Below are 27,029 nucleotides of genomic sequence, written 5' to 3'. Positions count from 1 at the left end.
CATGTAATATTATATACTATGTATTTGTTTTTACTACAGACGCTATAATAATGTATTTCTGAAAAGTTATCAGTAATTGTTTTTTATATAAACATACTAAATAATGAAAATAATAATTTATTTGATCGCATTTTTAAAGCATAATAAATAATTTTAATGAAGTTTTTTATTACACTACCAAAACTTCGGTGTGCTGGATTTCAATTCAAAAACATTTTATAATTTATGTACTTAAAATAGTATATACGTAGCAACGTTTAAATTATATACGTATTCTTTTCATAAAACAATATTATTCTATTATTGTTGAAAAATTTCAATAGGTTTTTATTAAAACAGTAAGTATGCTTCATAATTCATATTATAATCTATTATGAAAATGAGTGTGACGCATTGGGCGATTTTTGCCTTCGACGAAATGTAGATGATCAGCCTCTATACGCTGTCAAATATAATATTATAAGCTTAACGATGTTATATCATTACAGTTGCTTTACGTTAACACGCACGGCTTGTGAATAATATCAACTACATACTTTAAAACAAGGCGATTTCGTATAATCATGTACAGAATACTTACCCTCTTGGCTATACCGCTATATACGTATGACGTGCAGCAATTTTTGAACTCACACATAATATTACATAATATTCAATGGGAAAAATGTCGGATGCACCACTCTGTTTTCTTTTGTTACATTGTTTGATATTAAATATTATTATTCCGAAAACATTTTTACAATATTATGTTTACTGGGTACATGTTTATAATTTAATAAGATAAAGCACTGATTATTGTTAATGTTTCGTGAATTGTTGCGATATGCAAATCTCGGTGTTCGTGCGTGACAAAAGTCAAGTACGAGAATTATCAGTACACTGTATAATAATGTTATAACGTCCCGAAAAGGGTAACAAACGTGTTAATTTTTTTAAACTTTTGTGTAATGGCTTACATTTTTTTTTCAATATACACTTAATATTTTATTACATGCTCTCATATTCAAATGTATAGAACATGCAACATATTTCATAATGTTATTGTTGTAATCATAAATACTGATTAAACAATATTCATCGGGACAAGTATAATATTATGAAATAATAATTATATTATGTTTATTAATTTATATAACTTAATCGCATATTATATCAATACATGAATACTTGGGCCCCAATGCCTCAGTGAGAAAACTCGTGTAGGAATCCAAGAATTTCAAGTTACACTCAAGTATCAAATTTTTTTACATTGTATACATAATATTATAGGGACAGATAAAGAAAAAAAAATTGATTACAATATGATTTGACACATTTTGTTTCAAATCATCAGTAGATTCCAATAACAATTGTCAATTTTCTTTTTTAAATTAATTTAGTGGAAAATATATAATAGAAAGTGGTGTTTACAGAAATTACAGAATTTAGTGCCGAGTATTTCAAAATGTATATCAGTAATGGTTTTTTAGCTTTTTATATGCGTATCTCGTGTGTACAATCTGTAATATTGGATGTAACAATTAATGGCTTAGTGGTTAAGTGGTTTTTTGTATATATAGCAATAACATTCAGATATGGTTAAGTTAGGTTCTGTATGGTACGTGTTATACTAAATTACGTATATTATACATTTTGTTTACGATGTAGTATGTAGAAGATAACATTATTTTGTTTTTGATATTTCTGTTGAATAAGCTAAAGCTAAAGTTGTACATTGCATAATAATTATAAATCTTGTGTGTCATTGTTTTAATTTAACTCTCATAATATTTATAAAAGATACAAATCTTTTGTACTCATAAATTTAGTTTACATATTAAAAAGTAATAAAATACATTAAGAATAATTTTGAAATGTGTACACGATTTAAAAGCTAATTTAAGTTTTTATAAAAGTTTAATATTTCCATGTTGCATAGAATTCGAATTCAATGTATAACAAAATTAGCTTTTAATAAAATACACCTACCTATGTAAAAATTATAATTTATAAAATAGTAATTTACTGTGCATTGTGCGTATGTATAATGTATATGATAATATTTATACAACTATTTGTGGACCTAAATTTAAGTAAAAAATAAAACAAATTAATGCTTAGATTCAAAAAAAGCCCACCCGTTGGGAACGAAATTTCGAAAACGTTATGCCAATTAAGTTCAAATGAGAACCATTTTTCGAATACGGTAATATTGTCACATTAATATTCAAAATAATTACACAGAAAGTTTAGGTACCTTTATTGTTCTGTGGATCGAGAAGACGACCGAAGCGAGACGCAGTGCTGTAAAACTATCCAATCAAATGTTTAAATACACTACTGTACGAAAATATAGCCTCGGTCTGGATTTTTTTTCAATTATCGAACATTCTCTTAAAATCTCCGACACTTGAATGAGAGTTCACAATTCAAAATGTAAATTATATTCAAATAAGTAGAGATAAGATTTCTGAAAACGAGCAGTTTATAGTTGATGAAAAGTTTTTATTTATTTTAGAGAAAGGAATACAACAAGGTGGGACAATGGGCAGCACAATTAGTCCAAATAAACCGAAGACAAATAAAATCTGTTACAGAAGTTCATAAAAATATATATATACCGCTTGTACCTAAAAGAGTTGTTCTGCAAAGAAATATCCGCATAATAAATGTAATTTATTATTCTCTGCAGTTATTTAATGTTGTTAATTGAGTCCAATTTGAAATTCCAATTATTAAGACAATAACCAAATTTTTAAAGTAATAACCAACTTGTAAATTAATTCAATTTCACACTGAGATTAAGAACTCTGAATTTTATTTTTACTTTTATTATTTTGTAAGGTAGTTACTGAGAATAAATTGCATTAGGTAATATAACTTAACGGGACATCGCTAACAACTTTCACTCTCCAATTTTAAAGGTTTCAATGGATGGAGTATCTCATTACATGAAAAATATAATTATCGAAAACTAAAGAAATCTAGAAAACAAAACTGCACTAGACGTATACAGAAGACTTAAAAGAAGCTTAAGAAGCCAATAATGTTACGATTGAAACCTATTCACGAAAACTTCACATTTTAAAAACCAATCGTCTATACATAGGACCTGACAATCAAAATAGATATTGTGGAACAACATTGTTACGTATACTGTAATTTATTATAGCATATAGTGCCAGCTAGAGTATTAATTGGTATTTTTATATTCAATTTTACAGGTATACATAAACATACAAGATAACTATACCTACATAATATATTAAATTAAAAATAACCAAAGTTATGATCGCTTTTTATTGTTTGATAAATTCGTAGAAAATAATGTAATATGCCTTTAAGAATTATTTTTAAAAGGGAAAAGTTAAACATAATTCGTAAGATTTAAAGACATTTTGTGGGTTTAACTAAAGACCGAAGATTTGATAAAAAAAAACATTATAAAACCAAATTCAGTTAATTATAAGTCTTGAAAAGTAAAATACATACATAATATAAAAACTTGAAGTATAACAATGAATAATAGATTTTTATTAAATGAATAATTTTACAATGGTACTATATTATGGTACCTACTTAAATCGAATAATACGTTTAATTCAATAGAAACATTTTTCCAAATAAATATTAATTATTTCCTGCTTATTAACTAATTTAAATTGTGTTTGATAATAATTGATACCAATCTTATAAACGCATAAATTCGTGAACAGATAATAAATACTATTACGTATTATTAATTTATTTACTATACACATTATGTTTACTGATGTTAATTTTCATGCCTAAGCTGAGTGAGTGTTAATATTTAATAATATGGAAAACGTAAGTGTACAAAACTTAGTATCCCAATACATTTCGTGATTTCGGTATTGACTTTCATATAGAACTAACAAAACTGATACGATAGATACGATGTACGATCATTTCATAGAATTGATTTATTCTAATTTATTTATTTTATTTTCATACTTTAAAGTTACTCTAACTGAATTATGCCTCAACGGTGTTGATACCTATCATATCAGCGTTAAAATGTATGTGAATCCGATCCTACTAGAAGCAATGAAGACATAATATTAATTATTATAATATTGAGGAACTTTCTAGAACTCTGCGGAATAAATGGGAGTAATTAACACCCCCATTGTGCTTAGTTAAAATCAGATTATCTCTTTTGATATCCATCCGTTCGGTAGCAGTCACTTATTATTATCGTTGCGAAAAAGTTCGAACTTCCCTCTTACAATGTTCTAATGATATATAGCTCTTCATCATCTGTGTACATTTTCAGTGGCCAAAAACATGGAGGTTGTCTTTTAAAATATATAGATGTGAAATATGACAGACCATGACCCCAAAAATTCAATGCTATTATTTCTATCCAATTTTACAAAAAACGTTACAATACGACCCCATAATACAGCAATATCATTCCTATTTAATGGCAAATGATATATTATAGCCATTGAATCTAACCTAACTTGTTGGAACCTATGACCGAAATCAAAAATAGCTCATCGTGATCATATTCCTTAGAGGTCTAACCGTCGACTTAGATAACAACTAACAAGTATTAATTATCTTATTATTTACGCTTGTGGAAATTAGTTTATAGCTTCACGTCTGTCAAACTTTGTATAGTAATTGCATGGTTTAAACAGCACATCAATATTAATTACAAAACGATGATTCCTTGCACCATTCTCTTACATAAAATCTTCAACATTTCGACAAAAAACGTGGAATAGAATTAAATTACACAAAATAAGAGCTTAAAAATGATATTCTAAATATTTTTTTATTCTTTAAAAAAACTTAGAGTACCTACATTAAGAAAAAAAACTCTGATAATCAGAAAGAAGCCTGATAAGTCTTCAAAGATAAGTTATTGTCTTTAGAAAAGTGAAGAACTGAAGACGCAGGATTGCTTTCCACAATAAACGTTAAAATATCCTTAGGACAATCAAAATAATATTGTTATTATTTTTAACACCTAACCTTTAAGCGGGAACATTAGAGATAAATTATATCACATGATTACAACATTATAAACACATTTGCGTTCACAGACGGCGATGACGGTGATTGGCCACGTGCGGTAAAAAGTCGAATTAGGTTACCGTGGTAAATAGTAAATGTAGTTGTGGAGGGAGGGGGGAGAACCCTCTTCGGAGGCGTGGATGTGGATAACCATAGTTGCCAAAAGACCGCGGAGGTTTCTTCGGGACTGGCGGAGGCGTGTTAATCGACAGCAAGACAATCGGGACGAGCGCGCGTGTTGCGGTGGTATAGGTACATAGACGTGGTTTCTACACATTATGTCTATATATAGTGTAGGTATATACTAAACAATATATAAATACCCAACAAACTATCTACATATACACATATATGCGTATAATTATTATATATACCGACCGAAGTCTATATAATTACGCAAGGTAAGCGACGACGGCGGCTCTTGTAATGGCACCACCGCTACTTCCGTCGTGTTATCCTTGAGTGACTGTTTGAACGTCAAAACTTTAAGTTTGATTAACGAACGGAATTATTGCAGGCCCTGGAAGGTTAGGCATATATACATGGTATAGCAATACGACTGCGGTGTATACCTACTGTATATAATATATATATATATATATATATATATCCACGGCGTGTGGCGTATTATATATTATATACATATACTAACCCGGGGATCTGGGGATGAATGGTCCTTACCGGGTATGAGGAGAAATGGTGACACGAGGTTAGTGATGCACAAGTATTATGTGAACAGATACATAAACTGTATAATATTAATAACTATAAATATATGCGATGGAGATACGATTCAATAAAGGAACCATTCCGACGGTAGGTAATTATAATGTGTTAACTCTGTACGTAGGTGACGATGACGACTATATTGCAAAAAATTATATCTTCTCACTGCTATTTACATAATAAAACTTCATCGAACGATGTTAAGATTTAGCCGACAAAGGTCAGCAATCGTTGATGTATAGTCAATATAGATATCCGTCACGAGTGCTCACGAACCGTTTGATCTAAGGAAGAAAAACTTACACCGAGAGTTTTGATGTGTGTGTACGTGCGAATGTGATTGCCGGACGAAACAAAGTTTGCCAAATAAAAGCTTTTCTGTTTAACCTACTGACAAATGTGTTTTAGAGATTTTTCAATAAAAACTTTCCAACACCTGTATTACATCACACCACTGAAAAGTGAAAACTGTCATTTATTTTATCTTATTTCCGTTTATAAAAACTCTCTTAAATCGTGAAATTAATTATGTTAACAGTTATCGTATTTAATTACAGTAAAATTTTACTTGAATCGGATATTTTAAAGGCAAAAATTGTAAAAATAACTTTATACTAATCATACTCTTTACTAACATTGATATAAATATCATAATTGTGCGTGTAGTATCAATGATTAAAAATAAATGTATCCGTATACTGATCGTTATTATTTATAATTACTTGATAAACTATGTTTTGAGCCATATAAATAAAAAATAAAAATAAGTATACAAATTATTATAATAAGTTCAATATAAAATAAGTCAATACAAAATAAAATACTATTTTAATAATTAATAAATGTAAATTAATAGACCTTAACAAAACATTTTTTTTTAATTTCTAAGTTGATCTTGTTCTAAGTATATAATTATTAATTATTAGAATCATATTGTGTTGTTTTTAAATATTCAAATTTTAATGAAAACTGTATTTTTATGATAAGATTAAACAATTCATTTTTTAAATTATATATAGGTACTACATTCAAATACCTAATGAACTTTTCTTAATTTATTAATTAACATTCTTCAAACATCAATTTATCATTATTTAAAAATAAAATAATTAATTACTAATCTTTGGACTTTTAATTATGTACTGATTTTTTTTTCATCTTGGAATGAAACCTTTGGGCTCTGAGAAAACATAATTTTTCAAGACAGAAATTCTGTTCTCAATTTTCAAAGTCAAATTAATTTTTAATTAAATCTCAAAACTATTAGAAAATATCTAATATCAACCTCTTTAACTTGAACCATATTTTGGTTTAATGATAATATCAAATTAAATGTAAATTGTCTGTTAAGAATAGTATTCTATACAATTTATTACAAGCTTAATTTAATTTAATTGTTAACATTTATATTATATATTTAAGTTTGAAGATATTTAATTAACAAAATATACAGTATTATAAAATAGTCATCTATCAAATACTGTTTAATTAGATACGACAATATAATTATTTAATAGAAACTACAGTAATATTATTTTGTATTTAAATCATAAATTCTATTGTATTTGTAAATAAATATTTATCATCATTTATATTATGTACCTATCTGATTCAAAAATAGTAATCTAATAAATCAACAGACTAACTGTAACAACTAATAAAGTATATTTCTATAATTATTGATGAAATGTAATATTGTATAGGTGTATGTGTATTAGATACGAATGGTATTAATTATGCATGTGTACAATAAGAATACTCAAAATACTCGAACTTAACTTTGAGTTTAATTATTCAAACATCCATTAGATTATTGAATCTCACACACGTCGTAAAAATACAGTTATAAACTTTAACTCTACTGTCGAGGAGGAGTAATCCATTAGTAGATACTGTTTTCAAAGATTTGTTATTTACCTATCCACTAATGCAAACTGAAACTAGATGGATAATGCGCACCTACGATAATTATTGAAACTCAGGACAAAATATTTTTTACTATGCACTAAACATGGCAAAAATAATAAATTGTACCTATGTAAAGGTTTTTTGTGGTTTTAATGGTTAATTCAATCTTAAGATCAATAGATATCATATTATCAGATGAAAATAATTGCATAACAGGGCATAACTTTGCCTATATAGGTATAGACAATAACCAAACCCTCTTAATTTCCCATCCCGTTATTAGGCCATTTATCACGAATAAATCGTTGATGAAGCTCAATGAATGTGGTCGCGTCTCGCGTATAATATTTATATATCCACCGATGTTTTGTTCAGGTGGATCATGATAGGCATACCGTCGTTTGAAATATAAAACCACCACAACATTATTATTCCGTCGAGTAATTTCGCGTTCCTTTGATGTGACAGTTATCATTTTGAAAATATATCCTAATTCCCGGTAATATAATTCCTAATCATCCAAACGGCTGAATAAGTAGGTATGTATAACTTACTGCATACACATTACGAGCCTCTATACAATCAAAAGCCAACAATGGGTCCGCGGCAGGAGGGAGCATACACACGTGAATCGGGTATTTGATCAAGATGTCTATAAAATGACCACCGGTATAAGCGGATTGTGGCGGTCGGTAAAGCGAAAATGCTATATCCGAATCTGTAACCATTGGCTCTTTGAAGGGGCACGTAAGCCGATTTTTTTCTTTAAAAAAACACTACTTCCCGTATTTTTCTACCGTGGTTATCAGTAGTCTTTATAAGTTGCACTACCTTATTTTGTTTTTTCCCCTTTAACGACACCATTTCAGGCGTAAATATCACCGACGAAACCCACTCAGCCAAACATATAATATATCACACGACTTTGAAAACCAAAGTAAAATGTATTTCAGTTAAACCTTTTAGACACATTTCACTCGCTGTATAAAATTTTAATGAATCACTGTATTAATTAATATGATTCATTATACAAATGTATTACAATATTTAAGTCCGACACTCTATGTGATAGGTACTATTCGAAACATCAATGCGTTAGTGTATTTCCTTTTAGTTTGACTCGACACACTTTTTCCGAATCAGCAGATAACAATAATATTTCATTTATAGCATTCGGATTCTTTTTTTTACAATATTATCAGGAAAACATTGATCTGCATCTTTTTATCAAGAATTTCAGGAATTTATTTAATATTAGCCTATCCGACGACGAAGAAACAAGTAATAAAAATATGATTCATAATGTATATATTTATTAGTTCACCTTTATAAGTAAATGTAAATATGTAATAATAAATATCAATACAAATTTAAATAAAAACAAAATTGTGTTTAATCAATAACTAATTGAAAATATCCAATTTTACAATGTACATAAATTAATAATATATATTACAATTCAATTAAATGTAATTAATATAATTATAGTAAATATACCTATATAGATTAATTCATTTGAAATAATTTTTAATTTAATATATTCATTACTCGACACATCTGAGTAGTATTAAATATCTATTGAAGTAATTATGTACTAAAAAGTCATAATTGAAAAAAAAAACTATATAGCAACGAATAACTTTTTAAATATGAAATAAAAAAGAACAATAGGTACGATGATTTAATTTATCACAAACATAATATAGTATTTTGTCTATACAATTGAAAGGCAGTGAACAAATTAAAATTTTATACGATTGCCATAACTTCCTAGTTTGTCTATACATCAAATAAATAAATAAAATTATTAAATTCATAGTTAAATTAAAATGATCAATTTTATTTTTGATCTTAAAATGGTAAACGTACTTATCTGCAAACAACAAATGACAAAATTACTGGTTGCTAGGTACCTGGTGTACAAAATATTTTAGCAAACATTTTTTCATGTTTTTCTATTATAGACAATAATATTAATAATAATGTTTCTAAATTACCATAATAATCTCTAGGATAAGGTATTTTTAATAATACTGTTGAATAGTATTTTAATTAAAATCAACAATTATTGTAATAATGACAAAAACTGGTGACTGACAGACACTATCGTAGTATTAGCGTAGGCACCGTATATTATGGTAAAAGTATTAACAGAATTCTGTAGTGTAGAATCCTAAGAAGACGCCCATTACTTTTAAATAATTTCAATGATATTTATTATGTACCTATGGTATATTATTATCATTCAGGAAGTTAAGAGTTCCTAATAAAAAATTCTATATTATATGATAATATAATCGTGATATTTATGAAAACAGTACTTTGCATGCACGTATAAAGTTTTTGATAGCTTTATACTTCACAATACCAGAATTAATCTTTTTCATTACATTTTTTTATTATTACGTAGGTATTTACTTGAAAAATGTTTGGCTTAAAACAGAAATCGTAAAAGATAAATAATAAATTAATCAACAATCTTCTTTTATAAAGCCCAGACAACTTTTTCAAATTAATTTTCAATTTCAATAATAATAAATTTAAAAAACTTTTAATTAATTTTATTATATGACTGTTATTATATTTTTTTATGATATCTTTGGATTTCTCGTATCATTTACCACATGTTCATGTTATCATATCAATAAAAATAGCAATTATTGTTGATTTTTAAAATGACAGGACGCATATGTGCGTCTGTAACATTACAGCGTGCCACACGTTGGATGCATAAATGCGACTGTAGCAATGAAAGGGTTAAATAGCAATTTCTATTTTTCTGATTTTAATGCCTTCAATTTTATTACTTAATCCTCATATCATGTTAATTGTTTATAAAATATCTATATAATATATGTTTCCCTAAAATAATGTAAAAAGTCTTATATTTATAAATATGCTGGGAAAAGCAATTTAACTAACTTTTCTTATCTCCTAAATTTAAATTATATTCTTATAAATTAAAATAAAATAAAATTGAAAGGTTTTTTCTGTTTTAAATTTGTTGTGAAAATATAAACTAGATAAAATAAGTAAAAACATAATGTTATTCTTTGAAAATGTAGATTTAAAGTATAATCCAATTTCAAAGGAAATGAAGTTATATTATGCAGGTAACATAAACAAAATAGAAAAATATATTTCCACGATAACATGTAGAAGTCATTTAGGTGACGATAATTAACGCATTTTCTAATACGGAAGTGTTTCAATGAAAAATTATTCCCTATACTATCAGGATAATAGTACCTAGTCCCTTTTAATAACGGGAAACCCCTTCTGATATTCCTGCAGCCAATATCGTTTACGATGTGTCAGGCTGAGAGTGATGGATTCAGAGGGGCGGCTTACATTAGAAACTGGAAAACTTGCCAATATATAGAGTAAATAAAACTGAAAAAGGTAGATTATCTTAGCTTTTTTCGTAAAAATGTAAACTAAATTAAGATCGTTTTGATAGTATTAATATAAGATTAACGACACGTTCTTAATAACTATTATTAAGTACCTACCTATTAAAGCATTCACTAATTATATTATACATAAAAGTCTAAAAACTTTTTGACTATTGTTGTTTTAATATGTTTACAACAATATTGCCTCATAAATTGTATTAATTTAATGAGATGTTAATGTAAGCATTTAAGAATATTCGTTTAAAGTGTATTCTATGATAATATCTATTATTTATCGCATCTAAAAATCATAAGACATAAGACATAAAAACATTGCTTATGAATTAGGTAGGTAAGTATTTAGACCATTTTTCAATTTTTTGAGATTTTTGTACCACTTAAGGAGTGACCAGCGGAGATACAAACTTCTGTTTTCTGGATGAGAATCCCCTTTCCTACTGTAAATTATTTAGTAGATAATTTTCCTGAAAATATTGACGTATGAAAATTAAAATTCGAACGAGTAGTTTTTGAGGATAGTTAACCTGAGTACCTATAAATATTATAATAACTTATAAGCTTCTCATTAGAATTTTTAATTCGGGACAATATCATTTTTTAAAAATGAATCTTAAAAGTTTCATTCAAAAAACAGAAGTTTGTATAGCAACATAACACTCCTAAATTAGTACAAAAAATGTTAAAACATTGATAATATCGTCTTTAAGGACGTTTAAAAATAATCAATGGAATAATTGGAGTGAGCATCTTTGATGAGTCCTTCTGAGTACTATAATTTGTAAAAAAATATTTTTAATTATAAAAAACATTTGGTATTATATTAATAAAAACAAATTTAAAAATATATTTAAGTGAATATGAAGAAAATTATCAATGAAATCGTATTCAAGTAAATAAAATGAATAAATTCTCAGTATTATTATTAATCAAATAAATGTCTGATCGTCAGATTAAGTCACAATTTTCCAATGTCTAGAACACCTAAAGCGAGGACCGTTATAAATAGCATTTCAAAAATAAACAATTACCTATTTTCTAACAAATCTCTGATGACTCGACATGTTTGTATATTCAATTAGCTAATTTTAATTCTTAGATCTAGTTAGGGTGTGGTTGTTTCACATTAAAAAGATTTATACACACTACTGTGTTTTTATTATTTTTTTTTATGTATAAACAACGTCTCCGGCCCTAGGCGCAAGATTCCCTCGACGCGTCACGACGCCTAGGGTGCAAGCTTTATACTCCCTAGCATGACAGCCGTCTTTATTTACTCTTCCGTTAAGTCGGTTCATTACTTAAAAAGCAGCTGTCGTAAATTGATATAAATATAATATATATATATATATATATATATATTACGAATTATACAAACAACAAAAGACTACCTCGGCGAAAACCGGCACCATATTATAGTCAATAGTATAACGTTGGTGTGACAACTGCGTTATTATAATTTTAGAATATTGCAGTATATCCTGGCCGGAAGAGTTCTTTCTGGCCCATCTTTTTGATGGATGCATTTTTGAAATTATTAATAAACAGATGGTATTTCAAACACAATTTAATGTTGTTATACGTGTAAAAAGTATTTAATGTTTTCTTACATTAAAAATTAAAACATATTATAGAAATATTTTAATTCCCAATAGTGCCATAATATACCAAATTAACGAAATATATTCATCGTTACTATGTCTTAGATTTTTGGAAAACTCGAAGAGAAAAAAATCCATTAATGTAGGTTCAACGATATAAGTAGTTTTTTTTTTATTTAAGAAATACGCCATGGTTTGAGTATAAAAAATATGCTTGGAATTTTAAATAGAATAGAATAATTTTTTTGATTAAAAATTAAATTTTCATTCAAATCCAAAAGTTGCGGAATATCAGTAGTTTTCAAAAAAAATACACATAATTCACAGTAAAATAATCAATAATAAAATTAGTGTATGAAACTGAAATTAATTTAGCACTCTTTGGTAGATATTTTAAATTATGAATATATAAAATATATCATTTGAATAGTGAACAATTTTTTATACATGTTATGTATAAGGAAATAATATAATAATTATAATTATAGTATCACTATTATTGTAAATCAGAAAAACAGCAAAAACAACGGGTCTGAGAATAATTTTAAGAATACAGTGATAATTATTTATTATTATTATTTTTTTATTATTATTTACTATTATTTACAACTTATAAATTATGAGTGTATATTATTATACACAACATCAAAAATGTGGATTTTGCAAAAGAGTTGATGGTTTATGTAAATTATGTTCACCAAATATGAAATAATTTGTTCAAAAAACTGTTTATTCAGTGCGATTCTTTTAACAGTAAACCCTCATTATCTCGAAAAGAATAAATATTTTTTAAAATACTCTTTTCACATAATTTGAAGTAATAACAAAACAACATTGTTGGAAGTTATATTTTTATCGTAATAATTTTTAAGTTTTCTACTTTTTCAAATGAAAGCATACATTTTTAATTTCATGTTCGAAAGCAAAACCTTTTCCTGAGTATTTCGATGTACCTATAGAAATAAAATTTTTAAATTGCAGTTAATTTATTAAAAGTATTTAAATTTATTATAGGAGTATAGTGAGTATAAAAAATGTGTAGAGTATCTATGTGACCCACTAAATTAAAAAAGATTACATCATAAATAATAGTTTATGAATTTTAAAAACTGGTTTAAACATATTTCCAAATATATTGGTGATAGTTTCAAGAAAATGTAACATAATGGATGGGGAAACTTCACGAAAATGAGGACCCAACTCATCTTAATTTTAAATCAGGGCTTTGCACCCGAATAATTTATTCGGGTTTCAGGTTTTGAGTGCTGCGTGTATTTGGGTTTTAATAACAGTTATTATTCGGGTTAATATTGGTTAATACGGGTGTTTGGTAATTCAGAAAAAACATAATTTTTATAATAATTTGTTTAGAATGTTTAGATATTTCTTTTAAATTTATAATTGTTTAGAAAAATGTCCAAATAATTAACTAAAAAATCAAACTAACCTCCTTAAATATATACAACATTTTATATCACACGAAGATTCTAAAATGAAAAATTATTGAGGTTTTGGGTTAGGTAGAATCGGCAAAGCACGATTGAGCATAATACGATTGAGCATAGAATATTTTATGCGACGTTGCCACATCCACGTTGCCGACGTTTTTGTAATTTATTATTTTCACAGATTATTACACCAATTATTATTATGATACCAAACTCAACCGAGCCACGAGCCTTGAGCTGAGCCCAACTTTATCGATTAATAAATTAGATCCTAAGCAATAAATATTAGTTTTATCCTTAATATACAACATTTAGCACTGGGGGAAAATATAAGATAATTAAGATACAATTCCAAATATATTATTGAAATAATATCAGTGTTCGATAAATAGATTTATGAAATGTTACTATAATGACTATGAAATCATATTATTATTTTCAATTTGTATTATATTTTGAGTTATTTAAATAAAATAAATATTTTTCGTATAATATTGGTAGTTCAAAATTTGAAATTGCAACGTTGCAGAGTTTTTTATGCTCAACCGTGTAGGTTTTCTTTCTTCTATATCCTTTGATACGCCGACAAATTTGTTCAATCGTGTCGCAAAAAAAGGTGTTTTAACCTCAATCGTGTCGTAGCCGATAGAATGTTATATTTGGGTTTTGGTTAATTCGAGTGTTTTGAAAATAGAATCATTTGGGTTATGTGGGTTTCGGGTGTTTGATTTTTTAAGGGTTTTTAAGGGTGTTACGGGTTCTGGTTAATTTGGGTGCAGGACCCTGCTTTAAATAAATGAAAGTTATAACAAACTAACAACTTAATCAAATTGTACGATCTCAAAAAAATATTTTACTTCACAATATAAAACTAAAAATGTACCTATGCTGTATTTCAAAAAATTAAAACACGATATATTATATTATATCAATATTGTAACAAAAAATTGTTTTGTTGTGGCTAATAAATGTGTTGGTAATTTTTTTTCTTATATTAATATAATTTTCTTGTTTGTATATTATAAATGTATAAATATTTTTAAATTATTGTAATATGATCAAGTTTGCCTAATCGCCAATGTCACCGAGAGCATATCATAATAATGATAATAATAAAAAAGTATGTTAAAATAATATTTTTTAAAATCTAAATCGTTCATGAATTTTGAGATAATGTGTTTACTGTTAAAATAACCATCCTGTATATTCCTGTTTATTATATTCGCATTTGTAAAAAAAAATATTTTTCACTGGGTGTAGTGTCGTCGTTGCAACTAGGACATTCACCACATTATTCGTATGGGGCATACAGTGTTTAATCTCGCAGATTAAAAGTGCTCTTGCCGGTCTACCCTCTGTTTGCACATGAAATAAAATCTTTTCGAGATTCCTCTTCAGAAATGCCCGTATACTCTTACAGATCAAACAAAATGTGGATTTTAATCAATCTGACGGTAGAGAAACATGATGGTTAACTGGACAGCAGACTTGGAGAAGAAATATAATGGAGGTATGAGTTTCGGTTATGTGGAGCGTTAACAGCTGTTCCATGAACGGACAAGAGATGATTACAATGTATGAAGGTGGTATCAATTATTTACTTAGACGCAAAAATAGATTTTTTATAGTTAAATTGGACATTTTACAACATTTGGTACATTCAACTAAAAAATATCCTCAATACCTATAAAAAACTTAGTTAATACATGTATATTTTCATAATACTTTGTAATATTAACAGCATAGTTTGTTTGTATATAATATATGATTTTTTTTTTTTTGTATAATTCAATTATTATGTAAGCTACAAAAAATATATTAATTATAGTTATATCCTTTCATAATCAAGAGTAAAATCGTAGATGTGCACTTTTAGGGATCATATTTTCCCAATTACCTTAAAAAGTTTCAGTAAATAAAGTAGCTACTCAATTGGTTCGGAAATTAAACGTTAGATACGTCATAAATCGATATTAAATACAAATTCAGAGACTATTTTTTTTTCATTCTTTAATAAGAATAATGCGCATAAAGGAATTACAAATAATCGTATAAATGTAATATTAAAAAATGGATTATAGAATGATATTAAAAGAACCGTATCAGTTTATTGTACATTATAATGTATATACATTAAGATTCACATAAAAGAATCAAATATTTAATTAAAAATATTCAATAATAATACCAAATTAAGAAAAAAATAAATATGTGTACATTTCACCCTTCACGAGACTATACCACATTATTATTACCTATCGTTTAATGCTTATAATTGACTATTTTAAGTTATTTACAATTACCTGTATACGTATGGAGAACTAAAACATTCTAACCGATTCTAACTATTCTGAATAAATGTATTTATATTATATAACAAAAATTATTTGATTGTGGTTGTAAACTAAACATTACAAATTTGGTTAAAATATAATATTATTATACCTAATCGTCAATTAACAAATCAACGCATTTTTAATAAGTGTATTGTTATAAAAACTGTAAGTACCTATTGAGTTTTCAGTTTTATACTTACCTTAATTAGATTTGGGGGAATTACAATGTATAATTTATTATTTAAAAAAAATGTTTATTTAAATTACAAGTATAGTATTATAGTAGGTACTTATACAGTTCAACAAATTTAAATTTTTTAAATATTTTTAAAACATGGATAAGACATGTAATAATAGTATGAAAACGACAAATTAGAATTAAAAATCTATTTATCAGAATAAATGAGTTTCTGAATGCTTACTGACAAAATTAGACGGTTTGTTTGTCTAAGAATTTCATTGTAACATGTAACCAATAAACTTTCATCATAATAACAAAATCATATCATAAACTTAAATTGGCATGCAATGAGGGTTCAATGTGTTGATATGCATTGCTAAAACATTGAACGAAACTTTGGTTATGTATGCGTTTTAACTAAATTGTAAAACTTTGGACTGCTATAAAGTATCTATGACATTAGAAAACTTGTGTACCTTGAAAATATGTAAATATACACACAAAATTATGCGCTATATTTTTACCGGTTTTTTTTTAAATAAAATATTTCATAAAAATAATAAAGCGTTTACAATTTGGTATTTTCTAAGGCTTGAGATCAAAACACACAAGTATATTAACAATTTGAAAATGTAATAATATTAATAACCTAGTTTTATAACATCTATTACTATATATCTAGTATTCTAGTGTACATGCATTTCAATTATAATGATAATAAACTTAACTTAACACACCTTTAGGTTATAAAAATAGCAACTGTAATACAAATGACTATCATCACGTGTAATATAAAAATAAAAAACTTTTCAACTTTAAGTTTAAATTTAGTTTTTGAAGTTGTAGGTATATACAAATAAATATATAAAATAATATATAAATTAAATTCAAGCACATAAAAAATGTCTCACAATAAATATCAACCAGTGCAGAAGTTCATTCTACCTTAATATTATTTAAAAGAAAAATAATCTATTGTTTCATTATAATCTGTAAGACCTAAATACTTTAAACATTTTAACTATTGACAGGTAAACTTTAAGTATATTTTTATATTTGAGACAATTTATTTCATATGCTATCACACAGCGGTATAAATATGTTTATTGTTTATACGATATCGAGATGAGAATATTAAAAAAATTAATAGAAGTATTTAATCAGTAACTCACAATGAAGATTATAAATGTCAGCAAAATTTCAATTTTAAAAATATTTACGTCACACTTAAGTAAGTCATTATATTTTTTTTCATTTCTTCAACTAATCTAAATGACTAAATGTATTAGCATTTCAAAATATATATTAATTTTAAATAAAACACGAATAAAATATGAATATACTAAATATGAACACTGGAATAAACTATCGAATGATTAACGAAAAATAAGTTACCATAATCTATAAGTTATTAACGTGAAAATGTCTAAGATAATATGGAAATAATCAATAGAAAATCATTGTTTAAATTAATTATTATTAAAGTTTATTAATACCTATTATTAATGTAGGAATCGAAAGTCAAACATCAAAAACATATTAGAACAATATTGTCTATTAATTTGCTTAAAATTGTTTACAATCTTGAATACAAAGTTTAAAAATAATAGTGTTTTTTTGTCTGTGTAAATATCAATATCCAACTTTGGAGTTTTTACTGTTGAAAAATTGAATCTAGTTGGTATTTTATACAGTGATGGGGGGAGTAAACAATTGTAAGAACTTATCATAATAATAATAATCAGGAACTACTAAAAACAAAATTAAGATAAATGAGAACATTTACGGAAAACCAGTTTTTGTTTATATGTTGTAAAATTGTTGTTTGTATTCATAATAAAACAACTGTTGAGTATTGAGATTTTTGCCAAAATTATATTGACGTTTTCTAGACGTGATAATTATTTTTTTCAATATTTATAAACTTATAGTTAATACAGACCTTATAAATTAAAAACTTTTTTAAGTTGTTTTCTAGTTATTTTTTTGCTTATGAGTTAAAATACTTAAAAATTAAATACAACGTTCCTTTTATGGTTTTTTTTTTTTTTTATCGAAATTAAAATATTAAAAATATATAATCAACATTTATTTTTCAAGCTTTAAAATTTAAATCTTTACAACATTTGTTAAATCATTGAAAACATGAAAAATTCACATTATTTTGCTAGTTATAGCATAAACTGCATTATTGAAGTTCAAATAATGTTGACATCATTAGGTATTCACACGTAAAATATTAATTTATTTTCAATGATTTTTGTTATTTTTTAGTAATTTAAAATATATAAATTTGCGATTTGACAACAAATAAACAGTTTGCTTTGGGTTGGTTGGTTATCAATAATTTTTTTTTCAAATTGTCTAGGAAATGAAAATGTTAGTTAAGAAAATTCTATGTTAAATACGTATAGGCATACATTGTATTTAGTTGTAAAAATATAAAAGTATACTATAATATAAATTTTTCTTACTGTCTACAAATTGATAAATGAAAATGAGTCAGTGAATGGAAACTGAACTATACTGTTTTTAATTGACAGACCTTTACACAGAAATATTTTTTCTTAAAATTAAAAATTCGTGGTAAGTCTGAATCGTCCAAAAAGTTATACAATATTAAGCTAATATCAATTATTTAAATCTTTATATAATTAATACATGCTACAAATTACTCATAGTGTGAGTTCGGAGCCAGGTGTTTATTATGATTTATTATAAATTCAAGGAATCTCTAGTTACATGGGGCAACGGCTATACAGCAAGCTGTACAAAAACATGAAATCGAACCATTTAAACAACCCAAATAACTTCACAGGAAGAACAATCACGTCTTGTAGAATAGTCGGATTTTTATATTTTTTTTATTTATTTGTAAGATGAAAACTTTATTTAGGTCACATTGGACTCTCATTTTTTAATTTACTTTAAAAAAACGCCAAAAAAATACATTTCAAAATACTTAACAATTTGTAATTATTTATTATACTTTTATTTAAACTTCTGGGAATACAGTTTTTGAAATCTGAGTCCAATGCGACCTGTATAAAGTTTTTATTTATCAAATAAAAAATATTTAGCTATTTCACGAGGCGTGTGAGTTTTTCCTGAGAGGCACGTTTTATACTAAAAAATATGTCAGCTCCAAAACCCTTAATTAGTAATACATCTAGATTTTGTTTTTGCATAGTAGCCAAGTTGTGATTTGTTCAAATATTCAGGGCTAGTTTTAGGACGAAGGGGGTGTTACCTCCTTCCACTAATCAAACATATTTAATTAAATTAATTTTTCTATTTAATTTATACTAATTTTAATTTTATTAAATTTCATATTATTTTGGTTATTTACGTATGAGTAAAAAAATATAAATGACAATTATTATGTTAATAGCCGTTATCCTTACTTCGCCTCGTCAAATAATTTATGTACAAACCTACAGTTATTTGGGTAACGATCATATTTATTATTGGAATAATTGTTAAAGAGCACAAAATAAAAATTGTTTCTTAATCCCAATCTTTTATTTGTGTTTTACTCAACTGAAATGTTTTTATGTGAAACATATTTTGTACTGCACATTTATCAGGTAAGAAACTACTAAAATTATTATGTGCTTTTCACCATTAGTCACTACTATATCGTATCAACGTCATACTCATTCAGTCATTCCTAACATATAATTTTTATATTTTTTTAGTTTTCTAATTTTTTTAATCTCTGAAACTTATAAAAGCATAAGATAAAGTTAGAGCAAAGTTATTATAATGTGATGGTATCTTTAATAACTACTATAAACATCAACACAAACGTCAGATAGAGTCTGATAGACATCGGAAAAAATATAACTTAATATTTTGTATTTCCGAGTGTTCAGAAGTAAAAACTTATTCCTGGAGAGATTTTTCAACATCAGATCTAGTGTACTTAAATTATTGACTAAGGTAGGCACTTTCTCGAAATTCTCGTGAACAATACCGGGAAAAAATATTCCCGTTTTCAGGAATTCTCGTAGACCGTAGTGCCCTGGAAATCTAATAGGATTTTGATATGTCCAAGAAATAAAATTTATACTTACTATAAACTCGTATTGCATTATTTGAAAATATATATTTAATGTGATATTTTCATTCTGTGGAACTCGTTTTTTTCATGGATACCTATTTTATTTAACGGTAAGGTTTTCAGTGTTTACACTGCTTAAAATATTAAAGAAATAAAAAAGACTGATTTATTTTTAAAGAATCTATTTAAATTTAATTATTACCTATTAATATTTATGAAAGCTTTTTTAGATTAGATTGTTATTAAGTAACTTACAACGTTAATTGTTCTATAATTATGTAATAAAAAAATCGCAGATTATAATGTAACATACTGACACATCGATTTCAACAGATATAATAATTAAACAATACATAATATCCCAATTGTAATCTAATTTTTTTTTTACATAAATATATTTAAGCAGAAAAAGTGCTCTTTAAATATAAATTTAGCAAGAACTTGAATATTTAAATTAAATACAAATTTTTTTAGCATGCGATTATGATGCGTACACTTTAATTCGTTTCTGGAGTTCCAGTTTGACTTCTGCAGTGAATTCACACGTGTTCTCTCGAATTCCTGAGAAATTTCTTTGTCACGTTTGTGTTCCCGAGAATTTCCCATCCCTATTGTTGAAATAAAATTTTAACAACGAAATCCCTTAGGAATTAAATTGATTATTTTCTCATTATCGCAATAGATGGGTATAATGTCTCCATAATAAAAATAAAGTACTTGAAATAAGTACCTTTAGTACTTTTTAGGTTAAAAATATAAAAATACTATTATACTCTCAAATGTTTTTACATCGTAAATAAAACATGTAGGTAGTCAATTAAATAAACATTTATCATAATCTAAATACGTGGTCTTTAGCAAAACAGAGAATAATTGGAAATTATTAAAAAAAAATTAAAAACCATATTATCTATTGATATTTTGGAAAAATAATGTTAATTTATTCAGTATTTATAAATATAATGACACTATTTGATGTTAATTATGTTATTTTGTGGTTAAATAATATCCAGTATAATTTATTAGAAGTAATAAAGTATAATAATCAAGCCAACTGTCACGTAATAACTATTGTTTATGGTAATCTCTTCCAACATATATCTAAATTGTGTGACATATTTTTACTCTGAACTCTTAAAGCAAGTATAATTAAGTTTTCATAGAATCTTTGAACAATTAACATTTATATTTTATTTCCTTATTTTAAGGGTCAATATTAGACAGGTTTTAATAAATTTCAATATTAATATGCATTAAATGTATAAACTCCAGGGTGTCCAAGTAAATCTAGTAGGAGGAAATGCAAAAACCAATGACTAAAATATTAAGGTGTTAAAAAATAATTTAACTAGCATAACTTTCAAAGATTGCAAGTGCCCTTTTTTATTTTTCTTCCTTCCACATAATAAATTAGAATTTTTCTAAAATTTACTAGCCCAAATAGTTACTCTAAACCACTCCTGATACTATTTTTAATGTCTAATATTATAATATAACACCTATACCTATACACATAATATACCTACATTTTTGGACCTAGTTAAAAGATGTTGATTGTGTTAGTTATTTATGCATGATTGATTCAATCAGTGGTATTTGATAAATTATAATTTATAATTACCTTATATTTCCTCCCCTTACAAAAATACCATAATGAACCATAGAGTCTATATTTTGCTTCATCGTTTCATATACTACTCGTATAGGTACTAATTTTCTTAAATTATGATAAAGTTATTGAGAAAGTTTCTAAAATTTGATTAACTTAAAATGACATGTTTTAATTACAAATAGATAAAACAATTATTGCAATACAATTCATTACCCATTAAAAGAAATTGATGAGAATGGTCTAATCATATTCTACAAAAAGGAACACAATCACGTACAAAGCAAATTTGTAGCTCATAATTTTACACTGAGAATCCGATTACAATAAAGGTTATTGTAACGTAATTATTAGATTAAATCAATTATACGACGTTTCAGATATAAAAGATTTTTTCGTAAAATACAAATATCTATTATGCTAATGACTTAGCTTTTAATCAAAACTATAAAGATGTAATATAGAAATAAATATAAATAAATAAAATATAAATTATATACTAAAATAAGATTTAATTAAATAAAGCATGCGTAGAATATTAATTTTAATAGCTGAACATTGTATACAATGTACGTATTGTACTTCAAAGAAAAATATGTAAATTTAAAATAGACTTGGCATCCCCTATAACACAACTACGTTCGCTTAAGGCAACAATAAAGTTTTAAAGTTAATACCTACATAACGTATGGACTGTATAATATACAAATAACTGTACACAAATTGTATATTTTCTACACAATTTGGTTTTTAGTAGTGTCCCTAGGTGCCTACTAATTAAATTGATATACATAAAGAAAATTATTAATTTATATTCTCCGCATACATAAATATATTACTGGTGTTTTTTTTAGATATGTGTACAACTTATGTTTAAGGAAGCACGATATTATATCATACATTAACGTATTTTATGGTATAATTAAGCTACAAATTATGACCCACCTAGGATTAACCAATAAATGTCGGTTATGAAATAGATCATTTGACCCCTCCTCACTACGACCAAACCGTCCATTCCTGTATACATCTGGTACACCCCCCCCCCCCCCCCCCAAACCAATATTACCTGTTTTATAAATTTGTGTTACAGATATATTAGTATATAGGTACTTGTTTATTCTAATAAAATAAAATCTCGGTTGTCCAATTGATTTTGGTAAAACCAAGATTTCACAAACTAGTTTGGTCAAACCACGACTGATTTATTTTTGTTTGAACTTTTTCAAATGATATTTGGTAAATATTAGGATAAACGTTCAGTGTTAGTAAAAGTAGGAATTTTGTATTATTACGTACCTACATATTTTATTAGTGCAGGCTTAGCTACTGTGGCATCTCAAATTGTACAATACATTTTTCGATCGACATTTTTCATTGATTTGTAATACATTTTTTCAACAGTCAATAGTATATAATATTAGTTATTACAGTAATAATAATACTTAAGTAGTATAATATAATAATAATATAAATGTGTGTATTTAATATACCAGTAGTATAGCTAATGTAGTAGATAGTACTAGATACCTACCCATTCTTAAGTAATAATTTATTAGTTTAACTAACGAGTACTTATAAGACAAAGGGAAAAATATCACACAAATCGAAATAAAAAATTCGGACTTTTACCAACACTGATAGTTAATCCTAAGATTCACCAAATCCCGTTTAAAAAAAGTCCAAACTACAAAAATCAATCGGGCGTATGACCAAAAACTAGTTTGTGTATCCTAGGTTTACACGAAATCAATCAACATTTTGTGAAAGACGGCAGTCGGTGAATCCTAGGACTTACTGGTATCCGCACTTTTACCGTAACATTTATAATATTATGTACAATGAAAATATGTTTAAACAAAAAACGATTACCTACTGTTTATTTACCAATCAATTACAATACTTGCAATTTAAGCTTTTTAAAATTATCGTACCATTAGGTACATTAAAAAAAACTTAGTAATTCGCAAACTTACCATACAAATTTAGAAGGGAAAATATATAAAAGCATTTTAATAAACATTATAAAACGTTTTTTTTTTTTTACAAAACCACTAATTAGGTATACAGAAAATATTTTATAATTTATTTTCTTTCTCATCATTAAAAAGTTCAAAATTACAGTTTTAACAGTTGTAATTAATTTAATTTGGAAAAAGATTTATTATCGAAATAGAAACTTCCCATCACATATTGAACCTAAATATTTTATAACCAAGATTTCAAAAAAATGATGTTGACTAGCCTTTTAATTATCAGAGTCTGCGGTGAATTACACACTCAACTTTTGATTGAACAGCAACTAACATTTTGTTAAAAGCTGAAATTTTAACTTCTAAGAAAAATATCCTCGTTCGTGACAAATTATATAGAAAAATTATACCAGTCAAAATCTCTTTCTATGGTTAATTTGCCATAAATGTCAACCCAATTATTACTATAATTATTTCTATAGTATTTCTATACAAATACAAAATATTGTTTAAAATTAATTATTCACTTACCATTTTTCTTTTGTTCTAAAAATATATTGATTGTGATTTCCCAGGACTCTAAAATGTAAAAAAAAAAAATTAAAATGCAATACATTAATTACATTAAAACAATTTAACATAATAACGAAATTATTTCAAATTTTTTTGACTTTTTCCTACCCGAAATAACAATGCATAGCATAGTGTACAAAAATAAGTTATTCTGATGAATATCTAGAGTTAACTCCAAGAATAAAATAATTTTAGAAGTTTTGAAAGCATAATGTTAACGAATTAAAAGTAAATATTTTTTCAATATTTAATTTTATAGTACATTGTATATACATTATACAAGTATCGTTAACTGGTTAAATAAAACTGATAAAATTATATTAGGTATATAATGAATACTATAAGAGTTACGAAAATATCAATTAAATAGTCTTTAAAAATTTAAAATATATCAAAAAAATAAATTAACATTTAACATAAAATGTATAATTTCAAATTTGTAATCGTTTCACTTCAGTCAACTATTTACTAAATGAGAAGTCCATTTTGTTAAATCAAATTATACACTGATATTGTAAACGATTTAAAAGTTCTGTTAATTATATAAATATTATAAAATCATTAATCCAAAAAGTAATATATATAGTATATCAATAGGACAAATTGAATTTTATGTATAAGAAACCAATTAAAATATCCATTAAATGTCGTTGAACAAATAGTAAAATGTAACCCTGTTAACTTTGAACCAACTCAAAAGTATAAAATTATACAAATCACGTTTTTATTAGTAGATACTTAAATTAGATGCTAATTATTTTGCTGAAATAAACTAATTGATTAATGCTATATTATAATATTTTATATGGTTACTAAATGTGTGTTTGATGGTACATATAGCCCTTTTAGAGAGAGGGCCAGAAGGAGTTCCTCTGGACACTGGTCAAAATTGACACCAAGTTTTGGAAACCAGATAATAAAAAAAAAGTTTATCAAAAGAGGCCACTTGCATAACTCTTTCCTTGGCCACAAAATAGCTCTGACCGAACTCGGGAACGTCATGACGTCATTATAGCCTATATAGGTACATTTTTTTTTTTTTTTACAGTAATTAGGACAGAACATAAACGAATAAACTTATTTTAATACAATAATGAATGGTTATTAATTTTTTATATATTTATAATGTGAAATGGTATATGCCATATTATGGTATTGCTGTAGTTTATATAAAAGTGAACATTTTTATGTTCATGGTATTTTTTCAACACAATAAACATTATACATAATATTATGCAATATATCATCGATTCAACCGTTAGGTAGACTAGTTATACATATATTACCTAAATGAATTTGGATTAAAAATATTTTTCAAAAATATTATTATTTTGATGTATCATCCAAGAATATTAAATAATTAAATATTATAAAATATTATATTTTATTCATATCGCATTAATATATTTAATTAAATTCTATACTAGATAGGCAACACCATGCACATAATATTATGAAAACAATATTTATAATATTAACTAATTTATTAATGTTCTCGTCAAATTGTCTCCGCTTTGTGTTATATATCAAATAATAGTCTCGATAAAGACCTCAAAACTCAAACACTAAATTCACCAGAAAAAGCCACTACTTCTCACTTCACCAAAGAATTCAAAATCACCAAAATTCACTAATTAAATTTCTTTGCTTTCTATAATAGACAATAATTTATTGTCCTATCTCTAAAAATCCTAACAGACCGATAAAAAGATTCCTAGAGACTTACTACCCTACTAACCTGTCGGTTGACAGTACTGGGTACAAGGTACCTACCCAACTTTCATTCTTGGTTTCATTACTTTACTTAATATTATACATACATTTGTATAGATCGTAATTACTTATAACAAAAAAGAAAAAACTTTACATAATAAATTTTTTTTTTGTCCAATATCAATAAATTATGCATACACGGATAAATTCCGTTTACCTTTTAATTATACTGACGACGTTTTTAATTTCTACACTGTCGTGGCGCCCTATCTTGAAATGTATGAAATCTCTATGTGACAAGTCTTGAAGTGTGTGGACATTTTATTTTATTTTATGTGTTTCGTATAGTGTGTCAAATGTGGGTTTGAATGTACCTCTGATGAAAGAAGACGGGGTCTGTGAGATAATGTTGGCGTGATTCAAACAAAAAGGTTATCATCATTCACGAGCTGACGGCGGC

At 26.1% G+C, this 27,029-nt stretch overlaps 1 protein-coding gene across 2 annotated transcripts in view; it reads right to left on the bottom strand.

The window, feature by feature from the left end:
- LOC132939151 (protein artichoke) overlaps nucleotides 1–27,029 on the bottom strand; it is a 241,829-nt gene that overhangs the window by 160,552 nt on the left and 54,248 nt on the right. For both annotated transcript variants that reach the window (XM_061006176.1, XM_061006177.1), the window contains one exon: nucleotides 24,815–24,862. The gene's annotated coding sequence lies outside the window, so the exon portion shown is untranslated. The remainder of the gene's footprint in view (nucleotides 1–24,814; nucleotides 24,863–27,029) is intronic.

Source organism: Metopolophium dirhodum, chromosome 2 (genome assembly GCF_019925205.1).
Source record: "Metopolophium dirhodum isolate CAU chromosome 2, ASM1992520v1, whole genome shotgun sequence".
Lineage (NCBI taxonomy): Eukaryota > Metazoa > Arthropoda > Insecta > Hemiptera > Aphididae > Metopolophium > Metopolophium dirhodum.
This window is presented reverse-complemented; position numbering and strand designations above follow the sequence as displayed.